Source organism: Desmodus rotundus, chromosome 8 (assembly GCF_022682495.2).
Source record: "Desmodus rotundus isolate HL8 chromosome 8, HLdesRot8A.1, whole genome shotgun sequence".
NCBI classification, from domain to species: Eukaryota; Metazoa; Chordata; class Mammalia; order Chiroptera; family Phyllostomidae; genus Desmodus; species Desmodus rotundus.
The window spans coordinates 112,524,193-112,536,814 of NC_071394.1; positions in this window are offsets into that span (position 1 = coordinate 112,524,193).

The window sequence follows — 12,622 nt, forward strand, 5'->3', positions numbered from 1 at the left end:
GTGGCACACCCCGACTTCCTGGGGACAGAAGCTCCGTCCTGAGGACCCCTCTGGATCTCACCCTGTGTATCTCTTCATCTGGCTACTAGTGTGTATCCTTGTTCATACCCCTTATTAAGTAATAAACTGATACCTGTCTTTCCCTGAGTTCTGCGAGCTGTTCTAGCAAGTGTTCAAAGGAGGGGGTCCATGGGAACCCCACTTTATAACTGGTCAATCAAAAGCACAAGTGATAACCTGGGACTCGTGCTGAGCATCTGAAGTGGGGGAAGGGGAGCAATCCTGTGGGACTGAGAGCTTAACCTGTGGGGTGTGATTTTATCTCCAGGGAGATAGTATCAGAATTAGTTTTTTATTATTTTATTTAATTCTATTTATCTTTTTAGTATTATAATTAATTTAAAGCATGGATAGGATACTCAGCTGGTGCCAGAGAATTGGCTTCCTATGTGGGGAACCCACACATCTAGTATCAGAAGTACCGTGTGTGAGTAGAGAATAAAAACAGGCGTGTGTTTCTTTGTAGCCTGCAAACTTTGAGCAGCAATAAATGTGTCTGCTGTGCATAACATTTGTATATATTTTATATGTATGCATGTTGTACCTTCTATAAATAAACACTGGCCTATACCAGGCATGCTAAGAATTTATTGAGAACTTGGTGAGGGAAAGTGTTAATTTTTAAAGGTTACCTATCAGTTTACAGACAGAGTTCTCCTACACTATATTGTTGTGTTCTGTCCAACAATCCAGAAAAGCAAATTTATTTCTGACTTGTTCCAAATCTCAGAGATGTTCTGACTTCTCCGGTGGCTCCAATCCAGAGAGCCAGCCCAGTGCTCTTATCAATCCCTTACATTTTCCTGGGGAACGAACCTCAGGAACTGAAGTGACGGGGATGTCAGGCAGCTGTGCACACCTCACTTCAGGAGTAGCTTTACAGCACCCTGGAGGGTAGCCACGGTGAGAGCAGAGGGGAAGATACTTATATAAGTCAGGATGGCATAGAGGCAAACCTTGGTAGGAGCTTCTTCTCACATTCCTAAAATCTGTGTAGTTATTCCCAGCATGTTCCTGAAAGACTCAGCAGACACAACATAGGAAGTTCTATGCAGAAGAGTGCTTGTTAATAATGAACATGACCTTTACCTGAAAGAACAGCCAAAAGCCTCAGAAGTTCGAAAGGCCTACCCGAACCAAATGTCTTTTTGTCCTCATCCCAAATTCCATACAACCCTCTGCTTTATACAACCTCTGCTTTTTTTATCATTCTTTTTAGTCTACGCTCCCCTCATACCCAATTATTCTTCACCTACACTCTGGAATTAGTTTTGAAAGAGAATGAAGCTCACTTATACCATTCTCTGTTTGCAGATGAATCCTTCTCTCTGTGTCCATCCATCCTTTTCTGATGTCTATTGGATTTCACTCCTTTCCCACTGCTTGCAGTTTGAAAAAAAAATATCTGGTTGCAACTTCGCTCCTCTACTTGTGTCTGGTCCAAGGTGGGTAGTTGAATGCATTCTAGAATTAGCTCTTTGAAAAGGCTGAGATAACCAGAGAGAGGTATGGAACAAGTAGTCCCGATTTGCACAGATTCACTGAGCATCCGTTTGCTTGCCAACGTGCCATTTGATTTCCTGTTTGTGATTAAACTGACGGTTGTAGTAAAAATTCGTTCCAAAAAAGAGGATTGTGTTTGAGATCGTGTATAAAAGGACGAATGGGGCCTTGAAGTAATCACTGTGCAGATGCGGACCTGTACACAGTCGGCGACTATTACCTACACTCTATCCAGTGGAGCTGCTGCAGATGGGCCACGTCTCGGAATATTGCTGCGGAAACCACCGTGCCACGTGCATGATTAGCCGAGAGAAAATAATCCCCTTTTTAACAAATTCTGAATGGGTAGTAATGGCCAGGGTTTGCCCTAATCTTAATCATGCCTAGAACACTTTTTTGTTTACATTATCAAGTTAAAACTTCTACATAATTCTGTGAGTTGAATATGAATTTTAACTCAGTTTTAAATCTCAGGTTAGTAAGAGTACGTTATTAAGAAATTATATGTAGAAAGGTATATGTAGGGCTAAAAATACAGGTCCTCTGATTTTTATTCTTTCCAATCCTAGAAAATGGTGTATTTTACTTACGTACAAGTTTTCTTTCCTAAATGGAGGAGAAATAAGTGCTTAAAATTACAATGAACAGGGGAATGTAAGAGAAATATACCTATTGTAGTGAATAAAATTGTCCAACTCCTACTCTATTTAGAATTCACTTCCATTTACCACAGTATCTACTTTCTGCATCTGAGAGTCACCTCTGAAATACCTGACGTAATGTAAAACAAGACATGGTTTTCTTATGAGGTAGCAATGTGTTACAACGTAAGCAGAGAGCAGTTCTCCAAACTGAAAGGGAGGGTGAGAAACTTTACCAGAGACTGCAAGGTTTCCAGGGTCCAGCCTGCGGCCCACAGGCTGCATGCTGCCCAGGGTGGCTATGAATGCGGTCCAACACACAATCGCAAATTTACTTAAAACAGTATAATATTTTTGTGTGTGTGATTACGTGTCGCAGTGTATTTAACATGTGGCCTAAGGCAACTCTTCTTCCCGTGTAGTGCAGAGACGCCAAAAGGTTGGACACCCCAGACACACTTTCCTGCTTCCACTCTCCAGTGCTTATCATTTCCCCAAAGGGGAAGATGTTTGTGATGAGGGGTAGAGGGTCATGCTGTACATTTTATTTCATTTCTATTTGCTGAGTTATTTTATATCTTAAAATGTAACAACTTATGAATACTAACATGAAGAAGGCCTGGTTGACTAGCATGTTCACTTCCTCAACAAAAAATAAATGAATTTCTATAATGTGTCCATCACTAGACAGATTGTTTGGGATGCGGAGGTGAAAGAAACAGTGTTATTGGATTTCAGGGAGCTCCAACACTACTAGTGGAGCATGAGAAGCATGTACGTATTTATAATATGGCATGGGATATATAATGATTGAGATACATGCTCTGTGCTTTAGTAGCCCCCCGGTGGGGAATAATGGTCTCTAACTGTAAGTGTTGAAGGAGAGTTCACATAACATATCAAATTAATCTGAAAGTTTGTTTGTCAGATGGGGGAGGCGGGGGGTGATAAGGGGTGATGAGGTGGTGTGAAGCATTCCAGGCTTGTGGAAACAGATTTGTGAAAAGATGCAGTGTGTGTGATGGAGAATGGGGCATTCTGGGAACTGTGAATTTTCTGATGCTGGCTGGGTTGTGCCAAGTACAGGCTGCCCAAAATGGAAGCCAGTAAGACAAAACTGGGTTCATTGACTGCCTCAGTAAGAGATCTACCCCCACAGCAGCAGTGACTGAGAGAGGGAAGGGCAAAGTTAGAGCGTTTATTGAGACTGAAATCAAGCTTAAGGCTGGTCTGTAAGTGGGAGGGTGGTAACATCATAATATGCTCAGAACTGGGACACAGCAGCAAGGCAAGGATTTTGAAGCCAAGAGGGTCAAAGAGACTTAGGGTGTTAACTATCATGTGACACTTTCAATTGAAGAGCTGATGGATCTTTCAGGAAGTTCCTCTTATACTTTATAGTTATTTGAAACTTTTACCTTGCCTGACAAAAGCCGCCCGGAATTATAAGGTTATGTTAATGAGGAGTGGAATAATAAAGTAATGTTAATGTAGAGAGCATGCTGTGTTCGTGTAGATGGTTCTGATTCTCAGCTGGGATGAAATGGGAGATGATCAATGAAAGTACATTTCATCAGATATTAAAGGGTGGGATATTCAAAAGAGTGGGAATTAATTTTTTAAGTACTGAGGAGATAGCATTTTTTTTAAAGAGTGGCTAGGTGCTGTGCATGTGAATTGCTGAGAGAGTGGGGGACAGGCTAGATTATGTCAAAGGGGAGCAGTGGAAATGAAAGGTTGAGATGGTCTGTAGCCAATGAACAGAGGTTAACCAATTAAAACACAAAAGGCTGTAAGGGCTTGGATAAAGGCAATGGAAATAATGAGCCAGGAAATTTTTTTATAACATGGAATGAAATGATCTGGTTATAAATGAAGCGTGAGGCATAAAAGAGAAGACATGAAAGTTACGGATTTATTGAATTCTAAATACTGTGTATGCATGAGCTTCTTTAATCCGCACTAGAATCGTGGAAGGTACGAAGTATTACAGTCTCACTTTACATGTGAGAAAACTGAGGCACTGAAAGGCAAAGTTCCCTCAGTCTCTGTCTGGCCATTCACACACCATACTCTGCCCCAGATTTCCAGTCCCTGGGTAATTGGGGGTGGGTTAACTAAGATGAGGCCTCTTGGACGGTTTGCAGGAAGGATTAGTGATAAACGCAGCTTGGGACTCTCCATGTACGCTGTGTCCAGAGCTGCTCCAAGGGCAGATGTTGATGAGTTAGCTGGTAACATGAGTCTAAAGCTCAAAAGAGGTTCTTTTGTTTTGTGTTTGTGTTTTTAAATAAAACCAAGTATTTATTAAGTCTGTGTGCAAGGTACAGTAGTAACGGTGATGATATAGTTCCTGCTTATGTGGACTGTCTCCAGGGATACTGTGTAGAAAACCCACCCTACTCCAGCATTTCTCCTTTACTCTCATGCTGCTGCCACATTCTCAATACTTCCGTCCCCAGAGGTATGGGAGTTTTTCCCACACCAAGCAAATCGGTGACACCAGATTCGTCTCCTACAATTCATTCAATTCTGATACTGTCCACCTGGAGTGAGGGTCACATCACACTGGTTAAGGGCTCAGTCCCACAAGACTTCCCCCACCCCTACTTCAGATGTCAGTCTCAAGTCCAGGTGGTCACCTGTGCTTCTGACTGATCAGTTACAAGCCAGAGGTTCCCAGGACTCCCTGCTTGGGTTTGATTAATTTCCTAGAGCAGCTCACAGAACTCAGGAAAGCAGTTACTTATTGTTTACCTGTTTGTTACCAAAGGATATGATAAAGAATGCACGTGAACATCTAGATGGAAGAGACGCACAGGGCAAGGTGTGTGGGATGGGCCATGGAGCACCTGGGCCTTCTCTGTCTCTCTCTCCCAGCGCCTTCCTGTGTTCGGCAACCCAGAAGCTCGCTGAATGCTGTGCCCTTGGGAGTTTTATGGAGGCTTCATCACGTAGGCATGAACAATCAGGAATTCCCTTCCCAGCCCCTCTCTGGAAAATGGGTCCTGGACCTGAAAATTCTAGCCTTCTAATCATGACTTGGTCTTTCTGGTGACCAGCCCCCATCCAGAAACCCACCAACAGTCGCCTCATTACAACGAAAGACACTGCCATGACCTAGGAAATTCCAAGGGATTTAAAAACTCTGTGTCAGAAATTGGGGTCACAGACAGAGTGTTAGAATAACAGATGCTCCTAGTACTCTTACCACTTAAATTCTAAGAGAGTTTTAGGAGCTCTGTGCCCAGAACAGGGGAACAGAGGTCTGCCCTGGAAGTATCCAGCCATGTGCTATGAAAATTAGAGACATTCACTGAAGAAGGTACAAGATACAAGAAACATTGTACGTAGGACAATGATGCCTCAGTTCCTTTCAAAGTAGGCACCTTGGAACCTCACACAGTTCTCCCAATTGCCATCAGCTGTCCTGTTGTATTTTCCTGAATCTCACTGATGATCTGAAATCTCTTCCCTTTCAAAGGGGATTTTAGTTTTGGGAAAAGGCAGAAGTTGCCAGGCACCAAATCTGGGCTATGGGGGGCTGAGTCACCTGGGTGATTTGATGTTTCACCAAAAAACTCTGCACAGGACGTGATGAGTGAGCAGGAGCATTGTTGAGATGAAGCTGCCAGTCACCAGTTGCCCATAGCTGCGGCCTTCTGAATCAACCAGATAGTTTCTGTGAGGAATGTGCAAGCTTAACACAAAATTTAATGCAGATTCATCGCTCTATTCACTCACTCATTTTGAATGCAACAGCCACACAGTACACATGCTCCCTCAATGGTGTCTACTGCCCCCACTGACTAGTACAGCAAAGTCGTCACTGTTCATGCATGTACATTCCAGTCCACTCTCCTTGGCTGCCAGGTTACATCAACATTGCAAAAGCCATTCTCCTTATATTAACAATGGCTGGGCTTTTTCTGGGAAGATGTGATATGTATGTGTATATATCACAGAGATATAGAAAACATTGATAACAGAGGGACATAACTTACTCGTGAGCCTGAGCAGGTGATCACGCTGCTCTGTCCCATGGTGTGCACTTCTGGAGGCAGGTGGCTCTTCACAAGGTCTTTCTTTCTTTAGCCAATTTCATTGTCGTTTGAGGTTTTTTTACTCACATTTTATATAGAAATGAACATGGAGCTTTGCAGTACATAATTGAGGCAAGACTTGAATTTCCTAAGCTGTAGGCTACTTTAAGGCTAGATATATATTTAAACTAGCTTAACACTAAATAGATTTATACGCTGGGACAAAAGCAATCTGTCATCCATCTCCACCACCGACTTGGACAACAACGTGAGCAAGTCACTACATTGCCTTGAGTCTCGATTTTTCCTTATGCATAAATGGGCATTGTATGACCAACGTTACAAAGTTTCTTGCAGTGAATGTGTAAGTATAAGGTATTTTACATGGCTATTTTTATATTTTTTGGTGAATATAGATGTAATATCACTGCAGTGAAGTTCTCTATTCTGATTCAGTATATTTTAAACTTGGAAGCTTATCTCTAGGTTCTGTTTTTAAGCAAGTCACATTTTCTTTATCATTCTTCAATCTGATGCATCTGCCTACATAAATCTTAAGTAAATTTGATAAAAAGCAAAGAGCACAGCCTTAGGAAAACCCAACAGGTCTGCCGCTATTTATTATGTGACAATTTATGAGAACAAATGTCTCAATTACATAAATAATTCCCTTGCATTCTATTTGCTTACACACCATTATTTCTATAAGTTTGTCACAAAAAGAATGGAGATCGATTTGTCTTCTTAGCTGGTGCAATAGATAAGTGTGAGCACAATACATTCTTTAGTTCTGCTTGCTGGGAAAGTAATGCCAATTCTTTATTTTACAAAAATATACCTGAATTTTAGTCAAAGGCTATTGGAGCACACACACATAAAAAGCCCTATGAGGAATTTGGCCTTGAGCTTTTTCTGTGTACTCCAGTGATCATTTGGCTAGTTCCACCTGAGTCTCTGTCTTTGAATGGAAATGTGAATCTCCTTAGAAGTGATATAGCCTTTTACTCTCTTTTATCAGCATGAGAGTAAAAGGCATAGAATTGACTCTGGGCACGTTTGCCAGACTGTGGCTAGGTAGACAGGACCTCCATGTTTTGAGGATCAAGCAACCTGTGTTCTTATCATGATCTCCTATTGGCCATTCTTGTGCCAATCACTGACAGCATCCTGAAAATCATTTATCAAAGACAGATCAGATATGTGTATTTATAAAATCATTTGTAAGTGATTTTAAAATCATATCATTTATACATGATAGAATCAAAATCATTTATGAAATAAGGAGACTGGACTGTGTGCTTGAGTGTGCATTATCAACTTGGCTGAGATTGGAAGCTATATTCCACAGAATTCCCTTCCCTGTCTGGTTCCAAAATAGAGCTGGCCAAGATAAGAGCTTGTACAAGATTGGAAGGCAGAAATGCAGCCAAAACCATTACTCTTGAAAGGAACTTGGCAGTTGAACACTAGAACAGCAGACCAGAACTGTCCAATGAAGTCTGGTTCATCTGCACTCTCCTCCCAGTCTTAGTCCATCTTGCCTTTCTAATTGCTGGTCCTGCCAACCTTCAGTGGCCCCAAGCCCACAACCAGGCCCTTAACTACAAGCCCAGGAAGGCACACCATCCTCCTCGAATGGATAATTACCACAGGCTTCCCCACTAGTTCTCCCTTCACAGCTCCACTTAGACATTGGAGGTACTTTGCTTCTAGAATTTTTCCTGCAAGCTGTAACTTGTCCAAGTGCTCCAGGGCCTCAGGATAACATGGTGAGTGACTGTTTTTTGGATCTTCACTTTCTCCCACCTTCATGTAAGATCTAATTCCTGTCATATAGACCCTGTTCCCAAAACACGTGTAAGTGGTTCCATTCTACTGACTGAACCTAAAGTGATACAGACCAGGATTCATAAGGTCCCTTCCAGTTACCATGTGAAATAGTTACTATAATTCTGTCACAGACTCAACCATTAACCTAAGAGTGATAATATATGTTTTCATTTAATCCTCACAGCAAGAATATGGAGTAGGTATTATTAACAGGCTCAGGTGAGGGAACACATTTTAAGAATATTATCTAATTTGATTTGCACAACTTGGGGCCATGACTCATACCCCATGTGTCTCCAGAATACAAGTCCGCAGTGTGCCCAGACATCTACAGATCCACGGATGTGACTCATAGCATCTGTGAAAACTTGAGAAGTGTGAGTTTGCATTAAACATTTTTCTAGGTAGAAGGGGGTCTATAGTTCTTAACACAGTTATAAATTCTATAAGCTCAAATATTGGATTAGCCAAAAGGTGTATTTAATTTTTCCATAAAATAAAATACATGTTTTTCATTTTCACCAATAACTTCATCGATATGAATATTTTATGTTGGCTATCTCCCACATGGTAGAATGTTGGTTGTTCTCAATGTCTCGATTTGATCTCTGTCAGCTTCAACTGGTCTACCCCACCATGGAGCATCATCCAATGAGAAATCTACAGCCTGAAACTTCGCAAACCACTTTTGACATGTTCGATCAGTCACAGCCCCTTCTCTATACACTGCACAAATCTTTTTTTTGTTTGCATTTTGGTTGCGCTTTTACCTTTCTTGAAATAATAGAGCACAATATGCTGAAAATGTTGCATATTTTCTTCTATCTTCAATATTAAAATGGCTACACAAAAATTCACCAGTTTTAACAAGTCTTTTTAAATGCACACTGATATGCACACAGCTGTAACAATACAATCTAACAAAATTGTTTCAAATGAAGTTAAAGACAATTAAGCACTAGTAGAGCCATTATATAGAAAAAAACAAAAGAACCTTTTGGCCAGCCCAATCAAAATTAATGCTTGAAACTATATTGTTCAATATTGTCTCCACTAGTCATATGTGGCTACTTAAATTTAAATTTTTAAAAATTCAAAATTCAGTTTCTTAGTAATACGAGTTACATTTCAAGTGCTCAGCGGATCATTGTGGCTGATGGATCTCATAGGGGTGAGCAAACATAGGTTTATAGTTGAGTATGCAACACAGAGTTTATTCTCATATTTAGTTGTATTGCAACTGTAAACCTACTTTTGCCCACCATCCGTATATTGAACAGTTCAGATAGAAAATACGTCCTATTGAAGAAAGTTTTACCACACCGTGCTAAATTAGAGGACATCACCATTTTAAGGAAATGCAAAAGATCCATTGCTCTGTACATATTAAATGAGCCAAATCCCTTTTTTTCTGTACCCCTCCACCCTCTCATGCCTCTCCAAAACACAAAATCTCCATTCAAGTACAATAGAACATGAGTCCACTGAAGAGCTTAGGAGAAGCTCTATATTTTGCTTTAGAAAGGTCAGTGCTTTTTGTACAGCCTGATTGCATACAGACTTGAAAAACAGATCCAATTCACCTACAGAGCCACATAAATATTTTAAGACTGTGTTTTATAAACTGTAAACTTTATTATAGGCTTTGCCTCCAGAGCAGGTGAAGTCCATATATCATGGAGTCCCACCACTCCTGGCTATTGTTTCAGCAGCCTGCTTCTCTGCGTGCGCTATGCACACCGAGCAGACTGGATTAACAACCCTCCAGGGCCCCCTTCCACCTTCCAGGAGAAATACTGACTGAATCAGAAGCCAATTCCTCCTTCTCTGACTTTGGTGCACAAAAGAAAAACCTAGGATTTACCAACAGCACCACAGACTACAAACAGGAAACCAACCAAGCACTCTGTTCAGGGAGAGCACTAAAGAGTTTATCATCTTTTCAGGCCAGAAAGGGTTGAAATGGGGAGCACATGCCTTTATAGCTACAACAGACTTCTTTGCATTTTAAGGAGCAACATAATAGCATCCCACGTTAAGAACTAATTAGAAAAGTAAGTCGTGGTTCTAGAATGTTGGCAGCTATCCCTCAGAACCTGAAAGCAATCAAAACACTTCAAGTTCACCTGCATATAGCAGGGCTGGAGTGGGTGTCAACATCAGTTCTGTCAAAAGGGGAAATATAGTCAGTTGCCTTAAAGTGCTCTCAACTTTTTGCTATGCAGCATTTTAAGGAGTAGATTCTCGGCTTCTCTGTAATAATCACTCCAAAAACAATGAAGGTAAAATTGGGGTCTGAAAATATTTTCTAGTAAAGTACTTCTTACACGGAGATGTGTGTAGAACTAGGTGGAAAGTACTTGGAATTTTGATATCTATGAGCATTTAAATTCATTTTAATTTATTAGAAATATCATAGTCTTTAAAAGTGGCAGACAAGTTGGAAGGTTCACTTTCTTTGTGGTCATAGTTTGCAATTGAAAGATGCTTTCCTAGATATTCCCTGTTGAAGTCAGTGTTTCTCAAGTGCGAGTTGGTGGATCCTTTAGTATATAAATAAGTATTTTAAAGGCCCACCAGCACTTTTTATTTAAAAGGGTTTCTTCTACTACTTAGGTCTGAGAAAAAATTTTACTAAAAATGCATTCTGATCTAAAGTCAGATTGGGGGCACCTGGAGTATGCTATTTGTTGGCTACTTGTCTCCATTTCTTTACTTTGCAGATAAAGACAAATACGACCTTTCCAATTAAGAAAATGAACAAGTCTCCTGGCACCATAAAATAAGGCAAATTAGGACTTATCTAACCTGTGGTGAGGTGGATATGAGATGCTGCATGGAAGCCACCCAGGACGGCCTTTGAATGGATGGTGGCTCCCCTTTCTTCTTTCCCCAACTGGCATCATATGACTCTGGCTGGCGCATCCCCAGGAGAAGCTTCCTTCTCCCATTCTACAAAAGTGGGTGCCTTCTGTTGTGCCACTTGCCCTGTGTCTATGTCCATAAGCCAAGGACTACGAGGGATTTGATGTCGGGATGAGGATTGGAGATTGCGTTCTTGCTCCACAGATTATTTGAAAGTGCACTTCAAACAAAATTCCCATGAGGTTAGAGATCATCCTCCAGTCTTTTTCTCATTGATTTCTCAATAGTTTACCAGTCCTATGGGCAGAGAGACACTCTATGATTTTATTAATTTAAATTTGCTAAAGACCACTTTATGATTCAAAATATAGTTTATCTTAGTGAATAGTCCATAGTAACTGTGAAATATATTTTACACCACTCTGTGAGTGTGAGACCTGCGGGGTTTACATTTGCATCCCTTCTACCAGTCTCTATGTGGTCTCTTTTTTAAAATACTTTTTATTTTATATTTTTCTTTTTTTAAAAAAAATTATTGTATTTTTCCATTACCATTTAACTCCCTCATACTCTCCTCCCCAGTACAATCACCACACTGTCATCTATGTCCATGAGTCCTTTTTCCATGTTGCTTGATCCCTCCACCCCCAGTCTCCCCTCCCCCAATACTGTCACCCTGCTCTCTATCTGATAAGTTGTTATACAGCAAAGGAGACCTTCAACAAAATAAAAAGTCAACCCATGGAATGGGAGAACATATTCACCAGCACATCTCATAAGGGGTTAATATCCAAAATTTATAAAGAACTTACAAAACCCAACACCAAAGAAACAAACAATCCAATTACAAAACGGGCAAAGGACCTGAATAGACACTTCTCCAAAGAGGACATACAGATGGCCAATAGACATATGAAAAGATGCTCAATGTCACTGATCATCAGAGAAATGCAAATTAAAAACACAATGAGATGTCACCTCACACCTATGTGGTTTCTTCTTTATATCCTTAGTTACAGAACTTAGATAACCCTCTGGTGGTTCTCGGTGATGGTTGTTCTGTAACTTTTATGTGATTATTGGAAGAAGCAGTCTCACAGTTTACTTACCTGGCCATCTTGACTGGAAGTCCTACCTGTAATACTTTTTAATGTGCTGTTGAATTTGGTTCGCTAGCATTTTAGTTGAGAATTTTTGCATCAATATTCCTCAGAGATATTTGTCTGTGATTTTCTTATAGTATATTTTTCTGGCTTTAGCATCAAGATAATGTGTTTGAAAGTGTTCCGCCTAACGTTTTTGGCAGTGTTTGAGGAAACATGGTGTTCATTCTTCTTTAAGTATTTGGTAGAATTCTCCGGTGAAGCCATCTAGTCCTGGGCTTTTCTTTGTTGGGAGTTTTCTGATTACTGATTCAATCCCCTCACTCATTTTAACTCTGCTTAGATATTTTGTATCTTATGATTTAGTTTTGGTAGGTTGTATGTTTAAAATAATGTACCCATTTCTTCTTTGCTATCAATTTGTTCACATATAAGTGTTCTTAGTGGTCTCTTGTGTCCTTTTTATTTCTGTGGCATCATCTGTAATGCCTTTCCTTTCATTTCCGATTTTAATTAAAACTTCTTGCTTTTGTTCTTAGAATCTAGCTAAGAGTCTGTCAATTTTTGGATTAAGAAA